The sequence below is a fragment of the Ptychodera flava genome (genome assembly GCF_041260155.1).
Source record: "Ptychodera flava strain L36383 chromosome 23 unlocalized genomic scaffold, AS_Pfla_20210202 Scaffold_23__1_contigs__length_28996876_pilon, whole genome shotgun sequence".
Lineage (NCBI taxonomy): Eukaryota > Metazoa > Hemichordata > Enteropneusta > Ptychoderidae > Ptychodera > Ptychodera flava.
In genome coordinates, this window is record NW_027248277.1 from 24,691,510 (window position 1) to 24,718,803 (window position 27,294).

The window sequence follows — 27,294 nt, forward strand, 5'->3', positions numbered from 1 at the left end:
GAAAGGCATAAGCTTTGTAAGTTTAAAATATGGACTTTTCCCAATAAAACTATACATGTTTAGAAAGGCCCATTTCAGAGCTTTTAAACAGTATAACATTTATATGGTTTCATTATTCATGGTTCGAGGCAGAAAGGGAAACATTACCCCTACCCCACATGTTGTAATTTCGTTCTTAAAAAACCACTTAAAATCGACACAAACCGAAAGGTTTAAGCTTTGTAACTTTTGAATATGCAACTTTTCCCCATAAATCTATATATTTTTAGAAAGGTCTGATGCAGCACTTTCAAAAACTGTAACATTTTTATGGTTTCAACATTCATGATTCGAAACAGAAAGGGAAACATTACCCCTACCCCTTATGTTACACACGGATATGAGGCATACCACTTAATAAGAAAACAAGCTCATGCACCCACTAAATCTCAAGACACATACTTTTAATCTTGTTTTTCTTGTTTATTGCACTGAGTTCTTCCAAAAAATATATAAATACCTTATGAAAATTGTTTGGAGGAACGGGAACTTAATTATTGGGTGTGAAATTTAGCAAATTTTACGATTTACGGCCAATGGCCGATATAAAGTCTAATCGACGTTCGAATATTAATTAATCCCTATTAAGTTATATATCAATGAAAAGGCCATGATCTTGGCTTTCTAAAAATGTAACGTTTATAGTATTTTATGTTTCTGTTTCCGTCGAGCGGTAGATACGTGACCCTACCCCATTGTTGAAATCCAAGATGGCGGCCAAGATGGCGGCCAAGATGGCGCCAAATGAACCCCATGGGACACGATTTGATTTTGGGAACATCAAAATTCATTAAATATAGACCCTAAGGATTACAAAAATGTAGGTTAAAAAAATACATCCATGGGGTGCATGGGAACCCTACCTTCCGACCCGACTATATATATCAGTTCGTGTTTACTCTTAATTTAGAGATGTATTATGCGCACTCGCAGTAACGTTTTGACCCGTTGACCTTTGTTGCGCGTGCGTAGAGCAGAAAGTTGATCGTACCTAAATCATGTAAATGTCAGAGGTCAGAGCTAGCTCCGATCGCGCGGATTGCGCTAAGTTTTCTGCCTGACTGTCTACACCGTGTGTACTCCTTCGGAAGCTTCTGCTGTATACGGTAAACTTGCCGAATCAGGTCCACAGTTACAATAGATCAGCAATCAACAGTAAATATACCTCTTTACAGTGATCCATGATAAATTTGTGGAACCAGCGCTTCATTTTTAACTTTCCTGGGAGCACGATGCAAGGCCTGCGTGGCAGGGCTGTGTGTGTTACCGGCGTTGAGACCACATAACGCCGGTACCCTGCGACGCAGAGCCCGCTGCCCGGACTTGTATTTCATGTTTGCATGCACGGCAGTTGTATTTCTTTGGGTGTTAAACTTCGCCATTGTACCGTCGACTGTTTGTCCCTCCCTGCCTGTCGTTGTTGATCATTTCGAATATATTGCAATGGTGCTGTGTAGGGCTTATAATTATAAATATGATGCTGCATGGAGGTAGAAACTTCTTCCGCCATCGCCACGGTGAACGTACGTTGATGCTCCGATGGACGACTGCACTCTTGTCTGCAGAGGTACGTCAAAGGCGATATCCAAAAACCTGAGCTTCCGCAATGACCCTCGGGGGCTAGGCTTCCATAACTAACGTAGGTTTCTAAAACTATATTTAATTTCCCTTCCCCTCTGTCTTTTGCTACACGCCAACGACGCCAAAGGAGTCTCGCCATAATGAGGTTGGGAGGATCCGGCCAATGGGAGAGGAATTTTAGTCAGACGTACGACACCAGGATGATAAAATTTGCCTAAGTAAAATTTGCTTCATGTGCATTATAACGTTTGTCTAGTCAAGCTTATAGGCTGATTTTCACGGTGTTTTGATTTTGCTCTTGTTTTTGGGAAAACTATTTCCTCCAAAAACCTAGTTTGAGGGTTTTCTTTCGGTTTTGTTCTTATTTTTTTATCATCATTATATTTTTTGCACAGTGCAATGAAAGCATTTGTTCTTAGGTTAATATGAAGACACATGTCAGCAGCATATCACTCATAGTTAGTTACTCAACAGGACTGTCCATGCAGCTCTATAAGTACTACAAAATCAAGACAGAGAAACATTTATTTACTGTACCCACTGACTTGATTCAATTCGTATACTGCCACTTGACGTAGCCGGCCCTGCGTATAACGCTGTATGTTCCTGGCGTTACACGGTTTGGAGGCCGTGTAGCGCCGGGAACACACACCATTGTACGCAGGCTACCACTTGACGCAGCTTAACACTGGGATGAAAACTGTGGGACAGTTGAAGGCTGTATTTTTTTCACTAAAGAATTCCTTCGCGGACTGTTCTATAAGTCGCCATGCATAAGATCGTCATATTCTTGGTACGTCTACAAAGCTAAAACGTCGGAATTTCCCAAATTGAAGTAGGCCGCGATGCATGTAAGAAAATGTCGAGTGTCCCCCGATGTCCCCCATGGCGCAACGGCCATAAAATGCTGGCCTTTGTGTCCACCAATTGTTCATCGACAGTGTTGTTCACGTGGGATGAAAAAAATCGGCCAAAAAAGACACTGTACGATGGATTTGAATATAGCTGAATGAAATCATGGATATTCTGACAGAAACAACATGGCGGAAACTCTGAGAGGACCGCTGAAAGTATTGCATAAAATCTACCGGAAATCCGAACTTTCCACCCTCGCTGGTTGCCATGACGTTAACTGAAAGTCCAAACTGTTTCTGCTTCCAAGTTTGACCCGAATATGTGTCTCCATCGCCTTTACACAAGAGCCGAAAGCACCCGGTGCGGGACGAGTGCCCTGAGAAAAATCCATGTTCGTGTCGAACGGGTCGCTTATGCAAATGTCAATCTGCGCATGCGCAGTGCTCCAAAATACATCTCTAAATTAAGAGTGAACACGAACTGTATATCAGATATTTTGACAAAATGTCACGTGACCTCAGTGACCTTTGACCTCAATTACACATATTTGTCTATAACTCAGTAACCACAAGTGCTACACCCTTCATATATGGTATGATTGGACACCTTATGACGCCACATATTGTAGCTCAACGTTACCTTGAATAGCATATTTTGTCAATATTATTTTAATGCTCAACAGACATGTTTCTATGGCTGATGTTTGAAAACTTAGATTAATTTATTTGTATGAACCACAAAAAAGCTGTCCAAATACTAAATGTATTTACTCTGTCAAAAGGAAACAAAGTTCAAATAACTTTGGATCATTGATAACATTTACTGGATTGTTGCCCCAGTCAAATATACATTCGTCAACTGACATAAAATTCATCATTTTGGCATTATTTATCATTAATTTGAGTACATGTATCATACTGTCACTGATAGTTAACATTTTCAGGCCATAGTGTAATTATTTTCTGTCTCACATTTTTAGTCCCATAGCCATATGTACATATGGCAATGGAAGCTATTCTTATAGGCTAGGGAAATGTCTGTAAGTCTGTATGTCTGTATGTCTGTCCGTCAACATCAAAAACTCCAAACCGCTGCGCATGGTGTGTACATGGATGATGGGCTGTACATGAGATTTTGTTCAAATGAAGTTGTCATTGCCAAAAATATGCAAATTAAGTGAAAAATGTAAAAACAGTCAAAATTGAAAATCTCAATAACCACTGAGCAGATTACATGAAAAATTAGCATGTAAGTACTTTGGGCTGACCTGAATGATTGTGCTTTTTTCGATTTTTGATATTGCTGAAAATGTGCAAATTAGTGCCAAAAAAGGCGTTTTTGGTAAAAAATCTTCTTCTGTATAACCGCTGGTCAGACAGCTTTGATATTTGGTATACAGGTCCCTAGGGATAACCCAACTTGGATTTTTCAAATTGTGATGAAATATGCAAATCTGTATTTTTAAGGATTTTTTTTGTCATTTTTGGTCAAAAATTTATTTCATCAAAACCACTTGTCTGACAGCTTTGATATTTGGTATACAGGTCCCTAGGGATAACCCAACTTGGATTTGTTCAAATTGTGATGAAATTAGCAAATCTGTATTTTTAGGAGTTTTTTTGTCATTTTTGGTCAAAAATTTATTTCATCAAAACCGCTTGTCTGACAGCTTTGATATTTGGTATACAGGTCCCTAGGAATAACCCAACTTGGATTTTTCAAATTGTGATGAAATAAGAAATCTGTATTTTTAAGGAATTTTTTTGTCATTTTTGGTCAAAAATTTATTTCATCAAAACCGCTCGTCTGACAGCTTTGATATTTGGTATACAGGTTCCTACAGATAAACTAAATATGATATACAGAATATATGATGAAATCTGCAATATTGTATTTTTGGTGCAATTTTTGCCATTTTTGGTCAAAAAATGTGTTTCTCAAAAACTACTTGTCTGATGCCTTTGATAATTGGTATACAGGTTCCTGGGGGTTCTCTTAGTGTGATATAGTGAAATTTGATGAAATCTTCAATTTTTGTATTTTTGGGTCAGTTTTTGCCGTTTTTGGTCAAAATATTTGTTTCTCAAAAGTACTCATGTGATAGCTTTGATATTTGGTATACATTTTATACATAATTATGATGAAATCATCAATTTTGTATTTTTGCAGCTAATTTTGCCATTTTAGGTCAGGCCATCCTGAAATGAGCTATCAAAGATCTCAACCTTCTTCATCAATACATATGTCACAAAAAGTTGCTCTCTACATAACACAGCAGAGCTCTGTCGACCATTGGTCGCTTGTTAGCTCCCATAGCCATATGTATATATGTTTACAAGTTTACATTTTATTGAAAATCTCAATAGCCACTGAGCAGATTAGATGAAAAATTAGCATGTAAGTACTTTGGGCTGACCTGAAATGATTGTGCACATCTTGGGTCAGTATCTTGGACTTGCTATTTTTCATGAATTTTTTGTAATTTTCTCCCTTTTTGGTCAAAAAATCTTCTTCTCTGAAACCACAAGTCTGATTGATTTGAAACTTGGTATGGAAGTGCATAGGAGTGACCTTTCCCAAATCTGGGCAAATCGTGGTGAAATTTGCATATTTGCATTTTTGGGCTATTTTTTTCATTTTGATCAAAATTTTTTTTTCTTTGAAACCACACGTCTGATTGAGTTGAAACTTAGTGTAGAGGTTTTTACGGGTGACGTCAGTAAGATTTGATCAAATTCTGGTGAAATTTGCAAAATTTTATTTTATTGGGGGAATGGTTCTATTTGTGATAAAAAAATCTTTTAGCTTGATTTTAGCTTGTTTTGATAACTATATGGGAGCGACCAGTGACATTGTCACTATTTTTCTATTTTGTTTCCTTTTTATGTTGTAACTACATTGAGTCCCAAATTAGCATGTAAGTACTTTTGGTGACCTGAAATGATTGTGCACATCTTGGGTCAGTATCTTGGACTTGCTATTTTTCATGAATTTTTTTGTAATTTTCTCCCGTTTTGGTCAAAAAATCTTCTTCTCTGAAACCACAAGTCTGATTGATTTGAAACTTGGTATGGAAGTGCATAGGAGTGACCTTTCCCAAATCTGGACAAATCGTGGTGAAATTTGCATATTTGCATTTTTGGGCTATTTTTTTCATTTTTGATCAAAATGTTTTTTTTCTTTGAAACCACACGTCTGATGAGTTGAAACTTAGTGTAGAGGTTTTTACGGTGACGTCAGTAAGATTTGATCAAATTCTGGTGAAATTTGCAAAATTTTATTTTATTGGGGGAATGGTTTCTATTGTGATAAAAAAATCTTTTAGCTTGATTTTAGCTTGTTTTGATAACTATATGGGAGCGACCAGTGACATTGTCACTATTTTTCTATTTTGTTTCTTTTTATGTTGTAACTACATTGAGTCCCAAATGATTCATCAAATTAATAAAAAAATAACAAATCATATTTAACAAAAAAAATGACCATGAATATCACAAGGAAATAGATTTTAGAAATATATGTCATGCATGTCATCGATTAAGTCGTATATCATTATATTGCCATGCCTGTCCATTGCATTTGAATCGGTTGAGCCGAACCATGTGACCTACCTCAAATACACAATAAGAGATTGTTTATTTGCCCGTGAATATGAATAATATCATAGACATCATAACTTTTCAGCTAAAATGTACTTGTGGGCGAAGTTTAGACACTTTTTTATAAAAAATATCAGGATTTGCAAAACTTTTACACACACACACTACTCACTGACAAGTTCTAGGGGTCTGTGGGGAATTTTCATAAATTTTGATGTTTTTTGAGGTTTGATGATGATATATTGGAAATAACAGACTTCGTGCTGACCATTAATGTTTATTTATGGGCATGGGCAAGAGGAAAACCAACATTAACGGGCTTGGCAAGCCACTCCTGATAATTTTTGGCTTTTCTCTCGCCCTTGCCCATAAATAAATATTAATTGTCAGCGTGTCGCCCATTTTTTCTATATATATGTTTGACTCTACAAAACTCATGTCACCTTTTATTATTAAATGCAAAATCATAGATGTTGTGGCGATGCTGTACAAAGACTGAACAACAGACCAGAGGTTCAAAGATTTTTGTATGGTAATAAAGACGACAGAAAACAAAGAAGAGGAGCGTTGAGAAAGGTCTCTTGAGTATACATAATTATACATCTATTTAAACGAATCTCATTCATCACAGGCTAGAAAAAATCCTGTCTAACTGGTGTGACCAATTTTTAGGCAACCTAAATTTTATGTGTGTATCCGTATGTGCTTTTGGCAAAATTGACATTGTAATTAACCCTTTGAGCGCCAAGGTCAGTTTTTGTCACCTTTATAAAATGTGCCCCAGTCAAATTTTTCACATTTTTGCAAAAACTTTGGTGAAAAACTAGCCAATGACATGTGATGTCCATTTGATCCAAAATTATAAAAAAATGAAGAAAAATTTATAAAAATTGCTAAATGTTGTGCTGAAATTTTGGTTTGAAAAATTACAGCACTCAAAGGGTTAATAGACAGTAATAGAAAACAACAATGCTATCAAAAAATTATAAATCATTATTAGACATGTCTTTTTGAACATAATTGTTTTGTGTTCAAGAAAAGTATGTGCAAATATTAAATTAAAAAGTTCATAGTTTAGATAGTCCTAATGTTAAACTTTAAGACAGGAAATATAAGCATATAAGCAGTTGATTTTCATATATGTTAAGTGTATATTGTTGACGATATTTGTGTTAAAGTGACATTGTCATAGGCAATTGTTAAAATGTTAAAATATGACTAATGTTGATCTTGAAAACATGATAAATTTGATATCACTCTAAAGTATTGTCCTTTTTAAAATTGTTTCACAAAAGTCATTATTATATAAAATGTATCAATACCTGTATTCATATTAACTCACCTAAAATCATGACAATGTCAGCTCATAAAAACAATTCGATAAGATATGATGTATCAAATTTAAACATTGAGTGCTATTTATTTCGCAGCTCAAGGGTTACATCAAAATGGTGAATGAAGGAGATAATACAATCAAGGATAATTTGAGCAGGTAACTCCTCAATTTTGCTGTCATCATAAATTCTTAAGTACTGACAATAAAAGAGACTTGGAAACAGTACAATCTAATAATACTTACAATACAATTTAGCTTGTAATATGTAATGATATTGAGAATACCACTTTAGAGCATAAATGATATTGTTACCTACATTAATATTGAATATGAAAAATTGTGGATACATGCAGCTCCAGACATTATACATAAGACATGAATGACTGTCCGTGCCAGATAAATTGACATCATAATAGTTTTGACATTGTAGTCTCTGTTTAGGCTGCATTCAAAAAAATGGCTAGGGAGAGAGGGGCTTGGTGAATTAGGATGAATTTTTTTTTTCAGAATCCACCTTGTATGCCCTCAAAAGGTTTTCAAGTCACGCCCGTCTATATCGTCAATATTTTTCAAGTCTCCCATTATCACATAGCTATATATTTATTTTGGCAGTTCTGTTCGCATATGTTTCACTCTACTTATATTAGCAGTCTAAAGAGTCATATAATTTTCACTCTTCTGTGTGCATATTTAGTACTGACAGATTTGTTTTTGTCCTCGATTTTAGATTTCTCTCAGATAGTAATATTAAGAGATCAGCAAATGAAGACATCACTGAGTATAAAGCAGTTCAAGCAGAGAATGGCATAGTGAACTGTGGGTCCTTCATGAGTTACACAAGTTCATCTGGGAAAGTATGTTGTTATACAATAAGTGGTAGAGAAAACTATCATGAACTCCAAGTTCAATTTTTGCCTCCATTTGCCATACATAAATATGGCAACTGGAAGGTTATATGGTTGCAAAAAGTAAAAAATCCCCAACCTCTGCATGTGTGAAACTGATTTTCGGTATTGTGATGACATAATGCTTAGATATGCTGTCATTAAAAATGAACCTGTCAGTCTTATAATTAGGCCAATTAGGTTGTAAAAACCAAAATGGAGCATTTCATATTGCTGGGGTATAAGATTGATTTGCACTTGCAGTGGAATTTTCTTCGTAATCATTCTGTAGGAATGTGATGTCATGTGTGTACAAATATTGTCAATTTCTTTTGTTAAATTTTAATCAATCCATCATCCAATGGGTGTCAGCCTAATTACAGAATGAGGTACCCCAATCAATGAGTTTGAGACCTGGTTGAAGACCTTGCAGTTCCAGAGTAACAGATTCACTGTCAGAGGATGATGAGTTCGAATTCCAGCCCGGTGTCGTGCCAGTTGTGCCCTTGAGCAAAGCAGTTTACTCTTAAGTACTCATTTGACGTGCCTTAAACTGTATTTTGGCTAATCTTTAGATGATGGACTGATTAAATTTAAGAAAAAAATTAATACTACTTCTGTAAAAGGGAGCACAGCATCACTTGCGCTATTTTTTGATATTTTTGTTTTTTTATAACAAGAGAGATACTCAAGTAAGATTGCTATTGACACAACCAATAATATTAATCATTCATATCATCCACCATACACTTTAAAATTTATTGAAACTGTTCAAAGCAAACGCCTGGGCAAGATTTTTAGAAATGCCACTCGGTCGAAAGACAAGGGAAATCTTCTCACCCCTAAATATACCACTAATATAGGAGAGCGTTCATCTGACAGGTTTCTTGTGTCTCATGTATATTTTCTACCACAATGTTTTGTAAATTTATTTCAAATATCGAGGATAGGTCACAATGTTCAACATGGCGCCCTACATGTATGGCAAAATGATAGATTCAGCGATTGTGAATGGTAGGGGGCTGGACTCGATTAGTATGATACTATTTTCTAGTCACCCAATTTACTAATCCTTGACGTGTCTGTATTTTTCTTTTCCTTCTCTGTTCTATTGAGAATAAAATATCCTTATCCTTAAATGCATCATTCTATAATCTTGTGCAATTTTCTTTTGAATTTCTATGAAAGTTGTGTGAATAATTACTTTTGATATTTATAAAAAGTCAGATGTTTAATCAAATTATTCTTAATGGTTTCTTACAGTCGTATGGACAGCTAGTGACGTGTGCCAGTATCATCACTGCTTCTGGGGATAAACTGGATGTCTGCTGTGTCAATGTAGTCAAACCATGCCAACCAGCTAGATACGACCGCTTTAATTGTAAAATTTTCAGCCTCACAGAAACCATTGATATATTTCCTGCACACAACATTGACAGATTAGTTTCATTTATTCATTGTTGTGAATATACAACATGTCGTACAATTCAAAACGATAAATTTGTCCATGAAAGCAATACAGGTATTTAAGATTGAATAAATTTTACCTTGGCTAGTCCATGTGTTACAACAAAATATTCAAGGAAATTGTCGACTTGATATTGAATCAAATCATTTCGGAAATGGGAATCTAATCTGTATACATGTATGCAACACTTACCTGTAGCTAGTGTAATGAGAATGATTCGTGCAATAAAGGATGATAATTGTTGCAATGATAATGTGTTTGTAGATTTTGTTGTATTTCTTGTTCAGCATCACAATATTTACCAGGATTTATAAAAATAAGACTACTCTATTTTGAAAATCGAATCAATTATTTCAATGAGGAGTTTACATTCAGAAATATTGCTAGCACAATCACTTTTCAAAGGGCTTTTAGTATCCCATGGTATATGCCTAGCAAAGGTGTGTGTTACACAAATGCTGGCACAGGGATGTAGCATGAATGCACCAACAGTCCTGTTGCATCCATGTAACACCTTGGCTGTGACATGACTGCTGCTACTGGGCTGTTACATCTATGTGCCAGCATTGCTGTTACACAGCTGCTACATCACAGTTACATACCAGACACAGCTGTTGTGGTACATTAGCGCGGTTACTTTACAGTTACAGTGATGTGCAGCATGTATGTACCTGTAATGCTGCAATAGTGTTACATGGCTGTCAAACTTTGGTTGTGTATGAATTCAATTAACAACGTTAATTTGAAAAGAAAAAAGTAGAAACTGAACAATGAACAAAAGCAAGCCATCCAATAAGGCAAATACTAAAGTATACAATATTTTACACAGTTACATTGGAATTCATGGCAAACATCAAATAGAAAGACGGGAGAGAGGACAGACAGACAGAGAGACAGAGAGACAGAGAGACAGAGAGAAAGACATAGTGAGTTCCCTACCTGATTAGACGTTGATGAACCATACCAGTAACTATTGTTAGAAAAAATCATCATCACCATTAGCTCTTAAAATATCTTGCATTGCCATAATTTTCCCAGTTTCTGTTCCATGATCAGCACGTATTATCCTTGGACAACCTGCATAGAACAAATGTAGAGAGATTGGTATCCGTCAAGGAACAATCTGTCCAATTATGAAAAGCTCCATGATGAAGCTACTTTTTTCCAGTTTCATAATTGTCTTCGTCATATGTCGCATTATCATACTATTAAAATAAGACAAATTGAGTGACCAGACACTGGTACTTTGATTTATTTCTAGTTGATGTATTAATCAAGGTTTTTGACATGTTGAAAAAATATTTCATGTCATTTCTATTGAAGTTAAACATTTTATAATTATTCAGGTGTGAGGCTTTTGCAGAAATTATCATGTTAGAAAACATATATCACATCACCTTCCAAATCCTTCACTGTTTCAATGAAATACGCTGCCACTTTCTTTGGGTCGTGGTTAGACACACCGACTCTCAACCAAAGCACTTTGCGCGAAAATCTGAAAAAGGGTATGTCATTGTAAAGGTATTAAGTACATTCCCCTGTTGGTGCATTCGTATATTTCAAATGTCATCATACGATGGAATCTTTACAGAAAATGAAATGTTCTGTAAGGTCTGATTTGATCATATATGGCATGTAATTGCGTGCAAAATCATTCAAAACATTGTCTAAAGTTGCAGTATATTGCATAAGCAATGTATGTGATAACAGAAGAAAACCTACCCGTCAATACAGCCATGAATAGCCAATCCATAGGGAGACAATTTATCATATCCGTCTGCAAAATCACAAGGAAGGGAAAAAAGTTGTCGTTGAAGAAAGACTCGCACTTGAAACTGAAAAGAGTATACTTGACTTTATATCTGATACAAATTGATGGTTCCACATGCCTGGCCTTATTGTAACCAGAGGCCAACAAAATAAGTACCTAGCTCCTCATACAGTAAAATCAATAGTTGTAGATATAGTAAGAAATGTACTCCCCTGCTTCAATTTTCTTACCAATCTTGGGATGTGTTGCAAAATAACTGTGTATGATTTAGCACGGTGAAAAACAGTAGCTTATGACAGCAACACTAGACCAATAATTATATTCATTCAAAGTAAAACATTATAAGGTACGGCGAGGAAACAGTCGAGAAAATGTTAAATTAAATGCAAGCTTTGTTAATCTGTCCATTTTGGAGAAATGTTGCTAAATCGTGAACGTGGAGGATAGGGACCAGAGATAAATAGCCCATTGTGTTCTGCAACCCACTTGTCTGTAAAATACATTTATGCTAATTTGACCATGTGAAACTTGTAGGAGTCTCAGCCACGACCATTCTTACAAATTAAAGTATACATACCAGTGTATGGAGATGGCTAACTACAGGCTGCCAATATGTTAATGCATAAACGTACCAATGTGCCACATATAATTTGGGCCTTTGCATCTGTACTGTCGACGAATAAGGCGGTGACGGCGACGATCCTTGACTCTGGCTGGGTGAACTATTCTTAGAATATCTCGTGCAAGGTGTCTAAAAGGTAAGAATTTCCTAGCAACTCTGTGAATTATGCAAAGTTGTAACTATGAAACTGTGGCCTTATAATGAAATGGAGGGCATCTTTAAAACTTCTGAAATAAAATTTAATGCTGATTAGGATAGTAACTGCAAATCAGGGTATTATGACTTATGACCCTTCCCCCATAATTGTTGAATGCATAATTTCTAATGGACAAAAAATGTGGTCATAAACTAAAACTTTATATTGGGTTGGTAGCATATTATGTTTAGTACTTTGTTCCTAAATTTACACGCAATCCTAATTTACAAGCAATCCTAAATTTGCAGCAACGTACAGTCTGGCACGTACAACCTAAGAGAAAATATGAAGTCTGCAAAACAAAAATATGATGTTCATGTTCAGCTGTCAATATTTTTGTAGCTGCATGTGCACCTGTATTGCGATTATGGATTTCGGTGATACTGTAATGTGCACAAATGTAATGACCGCCATTTTAAACATAAGTCTAATTATTGACATAAAGCAGTGTACACTGTACAAGCAGTAGTAGTTAGTTCACCTTGTCACTTTCAAATGATGTTTTGTTCGGAGTATTGCGAGTACTCGTTGGCACCCACAATGCAAGCAGATCCAGTATTGAGTTCAACCTGTAAAACATAGGAACAGCATGACTGATGTTATGTACATAGAAGCATTGTAATTCCACATCATAACTTTTTGTGCCATATGTTATAATGCACTTTTAAATCTTCAAAGGTGTTGCATATTTGTCCGTCCATACCGACATCAAAGTGAATTTATCTGAGTCTAAATTTAACATGCTATAAGCGGGCATATTAGAAACAATTTGCAAAGCAGTGGTTTCCTGGAAAAATATGTAAATAGTGTAGGTGAAAGCCGGAGCAATATTCCAATTGTAGTAAATCGTGTTATTAATTTAGGTTATCTTTACATCTTTGAAGGCTACCAAAATCCCATTCTCCAGATGCTTAAACCACAGCACAGTCCATAGTCCTAGATTACCCAATCCACAAGTATACAATGAGACAGTCCTTTAGCTTTCATCAGGCTTCCTAATGCATAATATTGTATGTAACTGTATTGTACCATAATCTGTTGAGGATACAGTCCGTAACACTTACCAGTATAGCACATAATGTGTCGTCAAACGGGGACAAAGCTCTAGGCCCTCTACGATACAGGTCAAGCCGTGACAATACTTTCCTCTTGAAATATGAAAACCTAACGTTAATGAAAAAATGCATGATATCTACAATAAGTCTATAAAAATCAGCAAAGCTATTTTAAAACAAAATGTAACATTGATGCTTGTTAAATGACAACAGAAAATTTTCAACATGTAAATCTTTACACAACAACAGTATCACAGACAAATGATAACACTAAAAGCAGCAGTAATGCTCGATAGATATCTCTGAATATTGATGATTGGCATTACATTGAAGTCTGTCCGATATATATGGCAACAAAACTGCAATACTTCATACAATACGTATAGTTGGCCCCCATGTCTTTGCCGTACCAAGGCTAAATTATTCCATAATCTCTAAAATTTGAATTACAAAAATTAAACCAAACTTAGTCAAGTTCCAAGAAACACACAGGCAAGTAAAAAACAAAGATGTTTCCAAAAATGCAATAAAAAAGTTTCATAGAGAGCCTACCTCAACGAAAAGCCATGATACTTCACCATCAAGTAATATATCAATTTCTGTGAATATCCATATGAAAAATACAATTTTATTTGATCTTCTTCGTCTATATTTCAGGGAAAAATTGAAACAAAATATATGAAACTGTGAAATGCAAGTAACATGTGCACATCAACCATTCTATTCATCACCCCTTCCCGCATCCATGGTTCAGCCCTATTTCCATTTTATTGTATCGTCCATGTATTTCGGTAAACATTGAAATTCTACCGTAAGGCTGCGTTCACAAAAAAAGGTTAGGGTGAGGGGCTGGAGGAATTCAGGGGGGATTCAAAAATTTTGGGGGTAGTAGAGGGGGGACTTGAAAATTTTGCTCTACCTGTAGGGGGGGGGGACTTGAAAATTTTTTGGTTCCCTTTTATGTTTTACATTTTCCAATTCCAAGTTTTTGTAGGTAATTTAATGAAAAATGAATACAATTTTTATGTCATCCAAATGTTGTAATGTTAGTAATAATTTAACAGAATCTAGAACCATTTTGTCACATTTCATGACTTTTATCTCGAAAAAATCTAAACGTGTGATTTGTCGTAAAAAAACAAACTTGAGCCTAGTAACAGGGCAGAAGCTGCAACTGTTAATGATTTCTGCAATATTTCTATGCAATATAACAACTACAGTTTCTTGCTATCTCCCTACAGCATGCTCAAACACACAATATTTAGTTTGTCGACAAAGCCTGTATATATAAATATATGTATTTGGTGATAATTTAATTGGAGTCCAGACTGACAGTCAGTTGTCAGTGATACAAATGCATGGTACACATACATAGGCTGTGATAGCAAGCTGAATACTAGACAATTCAACATGCTGCAGGGAGTAGAACAAGAACGCAGTTGTAAAACTGAACAAAAATATTGCCAAAATTATCAAAGTTAATACAGCTACTGCCTATGGGTAGTGTCACTATCATTAATGCTCTGCTACTGCAGTGTCACTGTCACTGCATACCTGAACAGTGACAGAGATAGCTCTGACTCTAATGTACATGGTAGTTGAAGAAGAGTTTAGGTCAAATGACGCTCATGACAGTGAAACATACTTGTACACAAGATCAGGCCAGAGAGCAACACATGGAAGAACACATAGAAATTTTTGAATTTTGGCATATGAGAATAATCAAATATTAAAGAAAAAAGATGGGGTCACCATGCTTGATTTTCTAAATTTTCACATTCTTGTTATAAAATGATACAGAAGTAAAACTTTGAACAGTAAAGACTAAAAGAAAAAATATGTGACCAAATGGAATTATTTATTTTTTAAACCAAATTTGCAATTATTACACCCAAAATTTCAGAGATTAAAACATTTATTTGACGGAATATTTTAACCTTCCAGTATTGTCAATTTTGAGTAGCATCTAATTCATACATGTCTTGTAGTTTTGAAACAATTTTTGGTAGGTCACTGTGCAATGTGGCAATTAGCCAGAATTCACAATTTGCCTACTCTCTCATGATTGTCATTTTGTGTGCTCTTCAGCAGGAGCAATTGACCTGGCCAGAGTTGGATTAACTCAAGTTGGCTTTTAGACCAATAAATCTAAAAAATTCACTGATGCATTTAAAGAATTGCCTTTGGAATATGACTATACAAAGTGCTAATACAGGTAGTGCTGAACACCTGTGAGCAGAACGGCGCAATACATATTTATTTTTTCTGCGCTCACATCCTTTACAAATATGCGGGCCTGTGATAGTTGGGGGGGGGGGGGACTTGAAAAAATTTGACCATATAGAGGGGGGGGGGCAATTGAAAATTTTTTAGGGTACTTAGGGGGGATTTGAAAAAAAAGTAATATTTCAATCGAGATTCCTCCAGCCCCCCCCCCCCTAATCGTTATTTGTGAACCGGCGCAGCCTATTAGATGTACAACCCCACCCTCACCCTGACGTACGGTACAATGAGTTAGCATTATCCGTACCAGGGGAAAGTATAATGAACGTGCAATTTCCTTGGAGCCGTCACAATCGGAAAAGATGTGTATTAAAAATAAACCAACAATTTAATCAGTCTTTGCGTAGAGCAAAGACTGATTCAATTCTACACCCAAGGCGCCTCTGGCTGAGCAGTTTGCTAGAGCAATGGAAGGTGTACCCGGTACTCTGCACACATCGAACATCCATACACAACGTAATTAAAACAACACTTATTCATATCAAAGCATGCTTTTTGTAGTTTTTTCCGCCTTAAATAATAAGTTCCTCCATAGTGTGTTTGAGTACTGAGGGTGGAGAGCTTCCCTCCCACGGGCGCCCTTGTCTTCATCATGATGCTATTGGTGTCATATCCGGGTGTCTAAAATGGCAAAGAGTCAGTCAATCAATTTATAAATACAATGGTAGGATGTCTTACCTTCTGTAATCATATTGACGCCTCGACACCGTCATCAATGTCGAAAAGCGAAGAAAGGCAGGCTGTTGAGTGACTCACGTGACTGAGTGTAATGTCATCTTGAGCAAAACCATGGGCGCTTCCCCAATATTCTGATGACGCACGGTCAAAGTTCATGGGGTCAACTAACTAATGAGAATATAGGTCAAACGATTGAATTGTTTTGTTTTCAAATTTATGCCACGTTCTGGACATTTTGATACCTCAGGTATCGTACACAGTACCTAAAGGTTTCATATAACCCACAAACCTTAATGTTTTCACTCAGTAATAATCTGAGTTTTTCACATACACATTGTATACTATTAAATTGTGTACTAGCCGAAGGCATTCCACTCAATCAATGCAAACAAACCGTCACCTGATTACTGGTTTCATCTAGTGACAGTTTGCTTGAAATATAATTATCCTCTTTCTCCCAAGTTGTATTTATTTCTATAGTTTGTCTATGGAGCATGGTAGAACGAGGATTATTTTATAGAACATGGTTGCGCCTCAATAGTTTGACCTTTGAACAGCAAAGGCCATATCAGGCGGTATCATGGTCCCTTCTCCAATTCGCATGATGCACACTCAAAGTGCACGGGGTCAACTATAACCACTGAGATTAGACCATAATGATTGTATTGGGGTTTTTTCAGCAAATTTGTGCCGTGCTTTGGAATTTTTTATATTTTGGGTATCGTTCACAGTGTCTAAAGTTTCACATAACCCACAACCGTTTATGTAGGCCTAATTATCACTCAGTAATAATCCATGTTTGTCACTCAACTATTTGTGATAGTGTACATGTGTTCAAGTGATCCCTATACCACATTGTGAGACAGTGTTTACATATTCTAATCATTCACGAATGTCAGTTGGCGTCGATGCGTTGCAAAAATATGTCATGTCACCTTGTACTAGATGTTTGAAGTTATTTATAAGCAGAAGCTTATATCAGTGTAGGGACTCTCCTTGGTCACACTTAAAATAACATACACCGTAACAGAGGACACAATTGCGTGGAATACGTGTTCAGTGTTAAGTAATATAATAAACACTCGTTTTACTTGGCTTACTCCAAATCTGTGGGCATATAAATATAAAATAAAAAGTACATTCAAGGGGGAAAAGGTAACTGAAAAGCCAAGCGACGGGGTGAGTCTATCTTTTCCAACACAAAATCTATAGCAACTGCAAGCGACTGTGACCGTAGAAAAGGCCCGGCACAGTCTTACTCTACTATTTATAAAAGAAGAACGTACTAACTTAGTTTGTCGTCGCACCGAAAGACTCCTCATTTGCATTTTCTTTTTTCCGCACCAGAACATACTCCTCATTTGCATCTTAGTTTTTTTCCGCACAAGGTCCTGATCAGCATACTGTTTTGTCGCACCAGGACGAACTAGTTTTTCCGCGGTGCACAGACTCCTCATTTGCATCTCCCTTTTTTCCGCACCTGAACTAACTCCTCATTTGTATCTTGGTTTTTTACGCAAAATGTTTTGTCACACCAGAACGAACTAGTTTATCGTACTGCACATATAATCCTCATTTGCATATCCTTTTTTCCGCACCAGAACTGACTCCTTGTTTGCACATTACTTTTTTCCGCACCAGAACTGACTCCACATTTGCATTCTACTTTTTTTCCGCACCAGAACTGACTCCTCATTTGCATATTACTTTTTTTCCGCACAACGATTTGCTGGCGATTGTTTTGTCGCACCATATCGCTTTTCATCACCAAACATGCTCATTGCATATGGTATTTTTCCGCATTCTCCGTTTTTGCAACAGACTGTGTGCAACCAGAGTAGAGTTTGTCGTAGCTTCAACTTGTAGTTTTTCCGCAACGCTTGTACGTTGTAAGTTTTGTCGCACCGCAACGCGAGTGTATGAAGTTTCCGCACCGGTTTCATATTACCAGCGTCCACGTTTGGATAATGAGCGAGTAGAGACTTTGCGGCCGCAAAAGACGATAAGATTTCGCGATGGCAGTTCAGTGCGGAATCGTTATCATAGAGTTTCTGCGTCCGTATGTTGATTATGAGAAGCTAGAGATTTCGCGTCCGCACGAGCTTTTGTTTTATCCGCAATCGCAGTTAGGCATTCGCCGCCAACGTTATCATTCGACATCTCACTAAGTGCCTCATAGATTGTTACCGCTGCGGGCAGTGTTAATCCAGATCAAGTTGCATAGTGTTAGCAATGTTGACGCTGACTGATATTTTGTGGTCGCAACATAATGTGGTTTGAGTTGTTGTTGTCGCATTTGAAGTTGACGGCGCCGCTAAAAGTTATGTTGTAGCCGGGAGGTATTTTTTGTATATTCGACGGAAAACTTTTCTGTTTTTTCCTGTGCATTTTCAATGGGGAATGAGTTTCGCCGAGGGGTCCCCAACGGCTTTCCATAGTCAACACATAACTACCAACTTCGTGATGATCTCAGGTAGTTCGCTGTGATGAAAATATGCGCGGTTTTGGGCAACAACACAAAGTTTGATGGTTTTTGTCTACTTTTGCGCTGTATATTTGGTGTGGACATAGAGATATTTCCACGAGAGCATGGCTAAAATGTGTGTTGAGCTCAGTGTGATGACTGATAATACTAGCAGCCGACCCACGCCGAGCTGGCTCACTCGCTGTGTACTATACAGGAATAGCATGTCCGGACATGGAGCAATCCCAAACGGAATATTCTGTGAATGAAACTCGAGCCTTTCATAATTAGTTGCTCACTAAATTGTACTACTCGATAAACTGCACAACTTTATAACGCCTAAAATACTACAGCTGTAAATATGTTCATCGAGCGCACCGACGGACGTGGGAGTCTACAGCCAAAATTAAGAGTGATGCGTATTGAAAGGTGTTGAATCAGGTTCGCCAACTCAGTAAATAAATTGCATTGTAAAGCTACTCCATTCTACACTCACGAACACCACTTATTACGTCACAGAAATTGATCCGTTCCCCACGGTGGTTTCCCATTAAGCTCCGAACATTTTACATTCTCACAATTATTTATCAAAGTGAAAAGGAAAAAAAAAACCCAGCATTTAGCTTAGAAATAGTACTATTATTTATTGAAAAAAAATTAAAGAAAAAAGTTTTCTAGGTGAAATATACCCTTTAAGGTAGATTGATCCACAGGAACATACAATTAAAAACAAAACTTTTCACAATATTCTCTTCGTTTGCCTTTTCTGCAGACTCATTCTCCAGACTGTTCATTAAAATTAAGCTTTTTACCATCTATTTTAATCGATATCTTTTATTTACTCCTTACGGTCAACATAGGGACAGCGGCCATTCTGATATACAAATATCAGTATTTTTGAGGTAATCTGTTTTTTCCTTTTACCAAAATTTGCATAATAGCCATGGATATTTTTTCTCAACTACGAAATTAAAAATTCTCGCAGGATCGAGCAAAATTTTAGAAAAAAAATGCTAGTTCGAAGATGCCTGCTACTTCTACTTACATAGCGAAATGTCTTCTCTTGTGACTCCAGTTATTTTACCAGTTATATAGAAATGTACTATATTCCTAAATATTCACAAATACTGTATATGCTCAACTAAGGTACATAAGAATAGTAATGCATCTATGAAAATGTTTGTTTGTTTTATATGAAGTCAAGGACTAAATAGCTAGCACATGTAAACTTATTATCATTCGATTTTTAATTTGTACATCAATTGCAAGTAATGTTTCTGCTATGCAAAACAAATAGACGTACAAGCATTTAAACTCTTTAACACATACTTTTAAATCTATAATAAACTTTTATTGTTTGCTCTAGAATTCTAGTTCGGAACCAGAAATCACTCGCAACCACAACTATCAGAGTAGCATGTGCCAGTAAGTGACTTCTTGTGTGACAAGCTAGGAAGAGAGAAGGAAGCATAAGTTAACATTAAAAGCCACACTACTGACAAAACCATCATAAGTTACAACTACGGACTGTCATAGAAACATATCCAACTTAGACAAACAAATAACATATTGTAAGTAAAGAAACCTCTCTGTAAATGCTATAATTCGCTGCAAACACTGAGTACTTTACAAAATCTTTCTGACTGATGGTTACATTTTGCAAAACTATCAAATATAAACACAAACTAGGTTAAATTAAAATACTAGTAAGATTTTAAATTCCTTAAATGTACATATGTCTCCTAACCATTTCTAGGATAAATATCTTCAGTAAATATATTCATATGATGGATATTACCACATATATATTTTTAAATATCTGCTAAACAGCCTACATCAATTACTGTTCAGTTTTGGTGACAACATGTGCGTAAAACACTAAATATGCATAAGACACCAACATTTTGAAATTCAACGCATGAATAATCCGTAATGCAAGGATTAAATCAATTACTGAGAGAAATATAAATTCTTGTTTTTAACAGGAATTCTGATTAAGAACTACCGCCATTCTGGGTATTGTTCGCCGCTTTGGAATAGTCTACGTCGATGACATAAACATATATATCTACTTATTAACTCTCTTATACTTTATGTAGTAAGATTCTCTACTGTAGACATTAGTAAAACACAATCTTTTTGTGTACACTGGATCTTATTTAATTATGCAACAGATATGCACAGCTTAATAATAATTTTGTTATTTCTATAAACGTATTTAAAGTGAACTATTAACTTGCCATATGACTCTGTCGACTATTATTCAAAATTCACCAGCAGTAACTTTATCTTTTATCTTAAGTAATTCCGTCTGTTTGTAAATGATAGCTATCGGTGCTTGGTATGAAACATTAACAATTAGTTGCATAATACTAACACATGAGTAAATTCGATAAACGCGGGTGCAATATGTCAAAATCTCTTTGAAATTCTATATGCAGCATCAGATGTCGCTCGGTCAGTATTTTATAAGGTAAAAAGACCTGCAGTTTAACCTGATGATCGCTATTTAAAGAAAAGAATGGTATGATCCCTTAAACTTGATACTGGACAAATTATTCAGAAAATATCATTAAAGCCACATCGTGTATTCATTTCGGATGTCCCACCCGAGGTTCCCCAAATCTCTTCTATAATAACGATTTCAACCACATGATGTATGTTCTGTTTGAATACAGTGATGTTTAAAGAGTGGGTCTAGACCTATACGAGATATTAAAGTTAATCTTTCGCGATGGCAATTTATATTTGTCAATAGTAGTGAATTTCTGAGTCGCGTTACAATGTGGAAGATAAAAAAATTTTGCCTACGCGCAATATTACACGTGAAGATGTTAAAAGACGTTAATCCTTGTCCTGGCCAATAAAGAAGCTTAATATGCTCTTCGAGGAATGATCAAAATATATCTGCACGCCAACAACGCTTCAAGTAAACGGTAAAGAATAAAAAAAGAGAGACATCCTGGTACTATTGTATTGCATCGTGCAGATTCACCGTTATTACGCAACAATGAACCTCCTCTCGACCTATGGTGGACGACAGCAAACTTTACATGACATAGTGTTCGAATACTTATGAAGTGCAAAGTTTGGTTAAGTTTATTATAAGTCGAGAGGGGATATATTTTGCTATTACTACATAGTTTTGTCAACGCCGAAAACACCGTTGCTAAAAATGTTATTGTATCGGTACATTATCAGAAACAATGTAGGGAAACAACGTCACGAAATCCATTGGTTTCGACAATGCTATAACATAATGGTAAATAAATCAATGAAATATTATGGTGTTCCTGTTATCGTGTATTTAATGTTATCACGGCAAAACTTAAACTAAATGTAATAATGAGATTGCTTATCTATAAGAGACAGGCATGTTGATAGGAACCTGCCTGACAAAACAACATAAACTTTAAATTGTTACTCAACATCGGTGGTATTGAATAAAATAAATAGCTCATAGGATAATGTAATGGCAGGAATCTTTCTTCAGGAACGGAGTGACTTCGCCTTTTATTTGTAAAAATGACTATTTCTACTAAAGAGATGACGCATGTTGATCATGATTTATTCAACCATGGATATTCTATATAGAGTATAATCGTGAAATCATTTTCCAGATGTGGTTTATCTTTGTGTTTCAAATACTGTGTGCAATGTGTCCATTTCGTTTATATTGTTGTCGATGGACTACCCAATTTTTGAACATATTTTTGTAAATGCATATGTATAAAATGTACACCTTGGTGGTGATATTGATAGTTAGGACCTGTCATGAAGAGCGATGTTCCATCAGGATCTTTATGTTTTGTCTTAGAATGTTTTGTGTCAGACCACTTTGAGCAGAAACATAGCAATCAACAGCACAAACATTCTAGTTTATTTCCATCTATACATCATCTGTAATATAATCCTTTGTCTCGTTGCTGTACAGAATCCTTCAGCAATGGCTGATACACATGTGCCATGGAACTGGAAAGTGGCTTATAATGGCGTTGTTGTCCATTGTTTGATTCTGTTACATCAGGAATTTGCTGCCCATCAGTTTGAGCTGAAAATAACACAGAGATAGTAGATTTTTTTAAGGTAATTGACAATGTATTTTAAATTTGTAATCGGCAATGTAACGATACAATTAAGAAGTCTATATTTCAACTCCAATTATTTAGATTCTCAAAATCTCAAAAGTTGAAAGTGTTTATTTTTGTTTTGTCACTATTGCCTGCTAGTAAAATACCAAGTGTGTAAAGAATTATACGAATTTACAGTTAAATTCTCCTAATCCTTGAACTGGAAGTACACTGACTACCTACTCAAAACATTCAATAAATGTGCCTAGGTTTATCCATTACAAGGGAATTTTCACCACCTTTCTATTTATGTAAATATCTGCACAAGTGTTTGACATTTTACGTCATCAAAACACGAATGCATATGACAATATTTTTCATATGGTATAATTCTATGTTCCAAATTCTCTTCGGACACATAATATACCACAATGATTGGCATAATATTCTTAAGAATTCATCGGCACAACCACTCTAGCTTATTTCCATGTATCATCTGTATAGTATTCACCATTGTCTCGTTGCTAGTCAGATTCTCTCACCAATGTCTGATACACATGCGTCACAGAATTGGAAATGGGTTCATAATGATGTTGCTCCGTTACCTCCATAATTTGCTGCCCATCAGTTTGAACTGAGAATAAGTGAAAACAGAGATAATAGACATATTTAGGATCACTTACGGTCGATTAAATTGGTAATGGGCAATGTAAGGGTAGCTTTAGATGTTCGATATTTCAAATCCATTTATGTAGAATCTTAAAATATGCAAAGTTGAAAGCATTGATTTGGATTTTATCAACTTTGTCTGCCAGTCCAATATCAAGCCTATAATGAATTAAAACAAATTCACAGTTAAACGCCCCGAATCAGGAATATTGTCGTCTTCAAGTTTTTGTTAATAAACAGGCGGAAGAGTGACAACCCATAAAAGACATTCAATACATGTGTGCTCGTATTGTTTACATAACTTTTGCATTGCTTGTTTTCGCAGTGAATGTTGAAATTAGGAGGTATTACTCCTCAAAATATCATGCAATGTTTCAAACTTACATTTCCTTACATATGACGTGCCCTCTTTATATTGTAAAGCAGTACTGTACAATGATACAAAGTTTACTTATATCCAGTACATTTGAAACATATTTGAAGCAATCAAAAGAAAGAAGTATCTCAATGTCATGGTGACCTGAATATTCTATGTTGGAGTAAAAGTGCTATTGAAGATGAATGTAATCGCGTTGATGATAGAAAGAATAAAGAATTTATGATGTAAAGAATAAAGAGCTGAGGAATAAGGCGGTATCGTTTAACATAATTAAGTATTCAAAGGGACGTGAAATTAACGCCGCTTCCCTCCGAAAACTAACTACGTCGTGTTTCACATATTGTGTGCAGTGTGGCTATTTTGTTTGATGTTGCTGTCGACGGACTGTCCAATTTGTTGGACAAATTTGTATACATCGTTTTCCCAATATTGCCATGCACATCCTGACGTAAGGATTGACAGCTTGGACCGCTTATTTCTAGGTGATTACCATGTACGCATTATTTGTATCATAATCACCTTTGTCTTGTTGCTGTTCAAATCCCTCACCGATGGCTGATAAACATGTATCACAGAATTAAAAAGTGGTTCACAATAGTGTTGTTGTTGTCAATTGTTTGTCCCTTTTACCTCTGGCATGTGTTGCTCGTTAGTTTGAAAATAAGTGCCAATAAAGAAAGTAGACGTTTTCAGGAACAATTAATGTCATTCCAACTTGTAATGGGCAATATAAAGATTGTTTTTGAAGTTATTTATTTCACCTTCAGTTATTCAAAAATCAAAAATTTGAAATCGATATTTTTTATTGAAAGCGATAGAAGCTGAAAATGTTGATTTATAATCTGTTCATATTACCTGATATTCATATACAAAGACAACAAGAAAACTTGAGAATTTACGGTTAAATGTTCCTAATCCAGAATACATTCATCTCTAAATACCCCTTGACGAACTGAAGGTACAGTGACTACCCATTCGAAACTGTCAATAGCCTTGATGTTTTTCATTACCTTATAATTTTCATTAACCTTAAATTTGTATACGTATCTGCACATCTTTTTGACAACTTAAAAGTCATTAAGAAAGTCATTGCAGAATGACAGTATTTGTCATATGTTACTCTACGAAACATAATATAACACAATGATTGGCACTATAATTCTAAAGTTATCGTACACAGCATGTCTGTCTTCTCACTCATTTTGACAGAGAAAATTATACTTTGAATAGGAATATCAGAAAGTATTAAAATGTGATTGGTGATTGTGCGAATGATTTTGTTCGGTTTACGAAGTACCCGTAACGCATTCTACTCCTTTTCAAATTCAATTCATATCACAGTATTATAATTAACGTCTGGGCCTAACAAACTTATAGTTATAGGCGTCCACATACAAACCTGCAATTAAATTCTTCTCAACTGTCATTTCCAATGATTCTCTTTGTATTATTTGGTCTGCAGCGGTATCATTAATGTACCTGTGGATGGATGAGGGTGAAACACATTACAAGAGTTTGTATTGCCTACTATGGGTGACAATCAAAACAACTGTCAAATGTACGGAAGACGACGCCAAAACAGTCACCTATGAACATAAGAGACTGATGATGTGAGGCAAAATTGTTATGAAAGGTCTCTACTTGTATTGCTGTCGTACAAATGATGAAAATCTTACAGCAAAAGAACGCCAGCCGTGCAGTTTGTCGTCCCACCATTGATTAAGTTACAATTTTAATATAAATATAACATATTTCCGGATATTTTGCAAAAAAAAAATATACAGGCTTGATCAGGGTCACATACATATCTTGATTATTTTAGAGTATTCAACGACAAATTTAAACAAATTTAGTAAGCATTAAAAATAAATAAGACGGAGTCAATTTTATAGTTTTATGTGAAAACCTACGAGTCTATCACTTGTCTCCATTGATTTTTTCTCATAAAATATTTAAAGACTCTGCATTAGACTCTGGACTAGATGCACACACATACTAACATGCAAACAGAATGACAAATAGCACATGGCTGACCGCATACATCTGTGAAAAAACGACCAGAAGCATCGTTTGAACTTTCGTACCTTTTAATCCAAGGGACGATTCATTTATAGGGACACAAGCGAAATCCATCCATGCAAGTAAAACCGGTACGTTCCACATACATAAGTTCCCGTAAATCGTGATGGAGAATAAAGTTTACTAAGATTTCGCATGTATTCCTATATCTTTATTTAACAAGAACAAATTAACGAACAAGAAACGCCAAACTAATGTGCTCAAATGTTGAAAAAATCCGAATGTGATATATATTTTTCAAACCAGCAAGTTAGACTCTGTTCAAAGATATGCACAATTCCACAAACAATCAATGATGCGACGAAATGAATGTACATTGTAATTCGCTGCTCTCCCCTCTGTTACCTTTTACTTTCTTGAAGTAGTACCATTACGAAAGTGCTTGTTGGAGCTTGTTACGGCAGTAGCAGTGACTGTAGGGATGGATATCACTTAGCTAGTAGAAGAGGAACAAGCTTGATGGTTTCTGGTCAACTTGTTGAACTTACACCCACACGGTGATAATCTGCAGTGGACTCTGAACCAGCCTGTCGCTGCTCTGCTGCTACCAGTACATGGAGATAACAGTAATGTTGTATTGGAGTTGAAAAAACGTGATGTTGTATTACCGTAGTAATAACATGGTGGCGGATACATCATTTTTAGGTAATATTGATAGGCCATCATACTACTATAGTTGCAACAGGCGTTGGTGTTGATACAGTCAGCATCGTTTCGGCTCTGGGTAGTTTGCGGTTCTACTTTCTTCGAGGTAGTTTTGTGATCTGGATGACAATGTCAATCCAATATTATACTTGGTGTTCCTTTTCAAGAGCATGACTGTGTCGGATTTTGTCTGGTGTCATTGACGGTAACTTTGAAGAATCGTCTGAAAATTCGTTTTCTTCTTTGTAAGATTTTCTTGGACAGAATTAATTAAAGAACTGGCGTCAATCTGCCGTTCGAAACTACTAAAGTTAACAACATAAACACCTTCTTACATGTGTCAATCTCAGCTAACTTAATGTCAACCTGTTTGTTTTAAATCATCTCGTTGTTTTTCAAGCTAATTTGATTTTGTTCATCCATCAATGTGATCTCTATGGTCTGGGTTACCACACCTTTTCGCATGTATGATTCGATTGCATATGACTCAGTCCACGTGGTCTCCGAGTCGGATCTCACTGAACTTAGAAATCTGTTTGAATCACCTCGATAGCTTTCTGTACATATTCTAAAGCGGCGTCTAATTCGTCTACCTCTCTTGTCCAGAGTTGTAAGCGAAGT

At 35.9% G+C, this 27,294-nt stretch overlaps 1 long non-coding RNA gene across 1 annotated transcript; it reads left to right on the plus strand.

The window, feature by feature from the left end:
- The first annotated feature begins 6,544 nt into the window (after positions 1-6,544).
- Positions 6,545-10,015, plus strand: LOC139123664 (uncharacterized). Its single transcript, XR_011549742.1, has 4 exons — positions 6,545-6,650; positions 7,505-7,566; positions 8,138-8,264; positions 9,558-10,015. It is a non-coding gene; the product is annotated as an uncharacterized lncRNA (long non-coding RNA).
- The last annotated feature ends 17,279 nt before the right edge of the window (positions 10,016-27,294 follow it).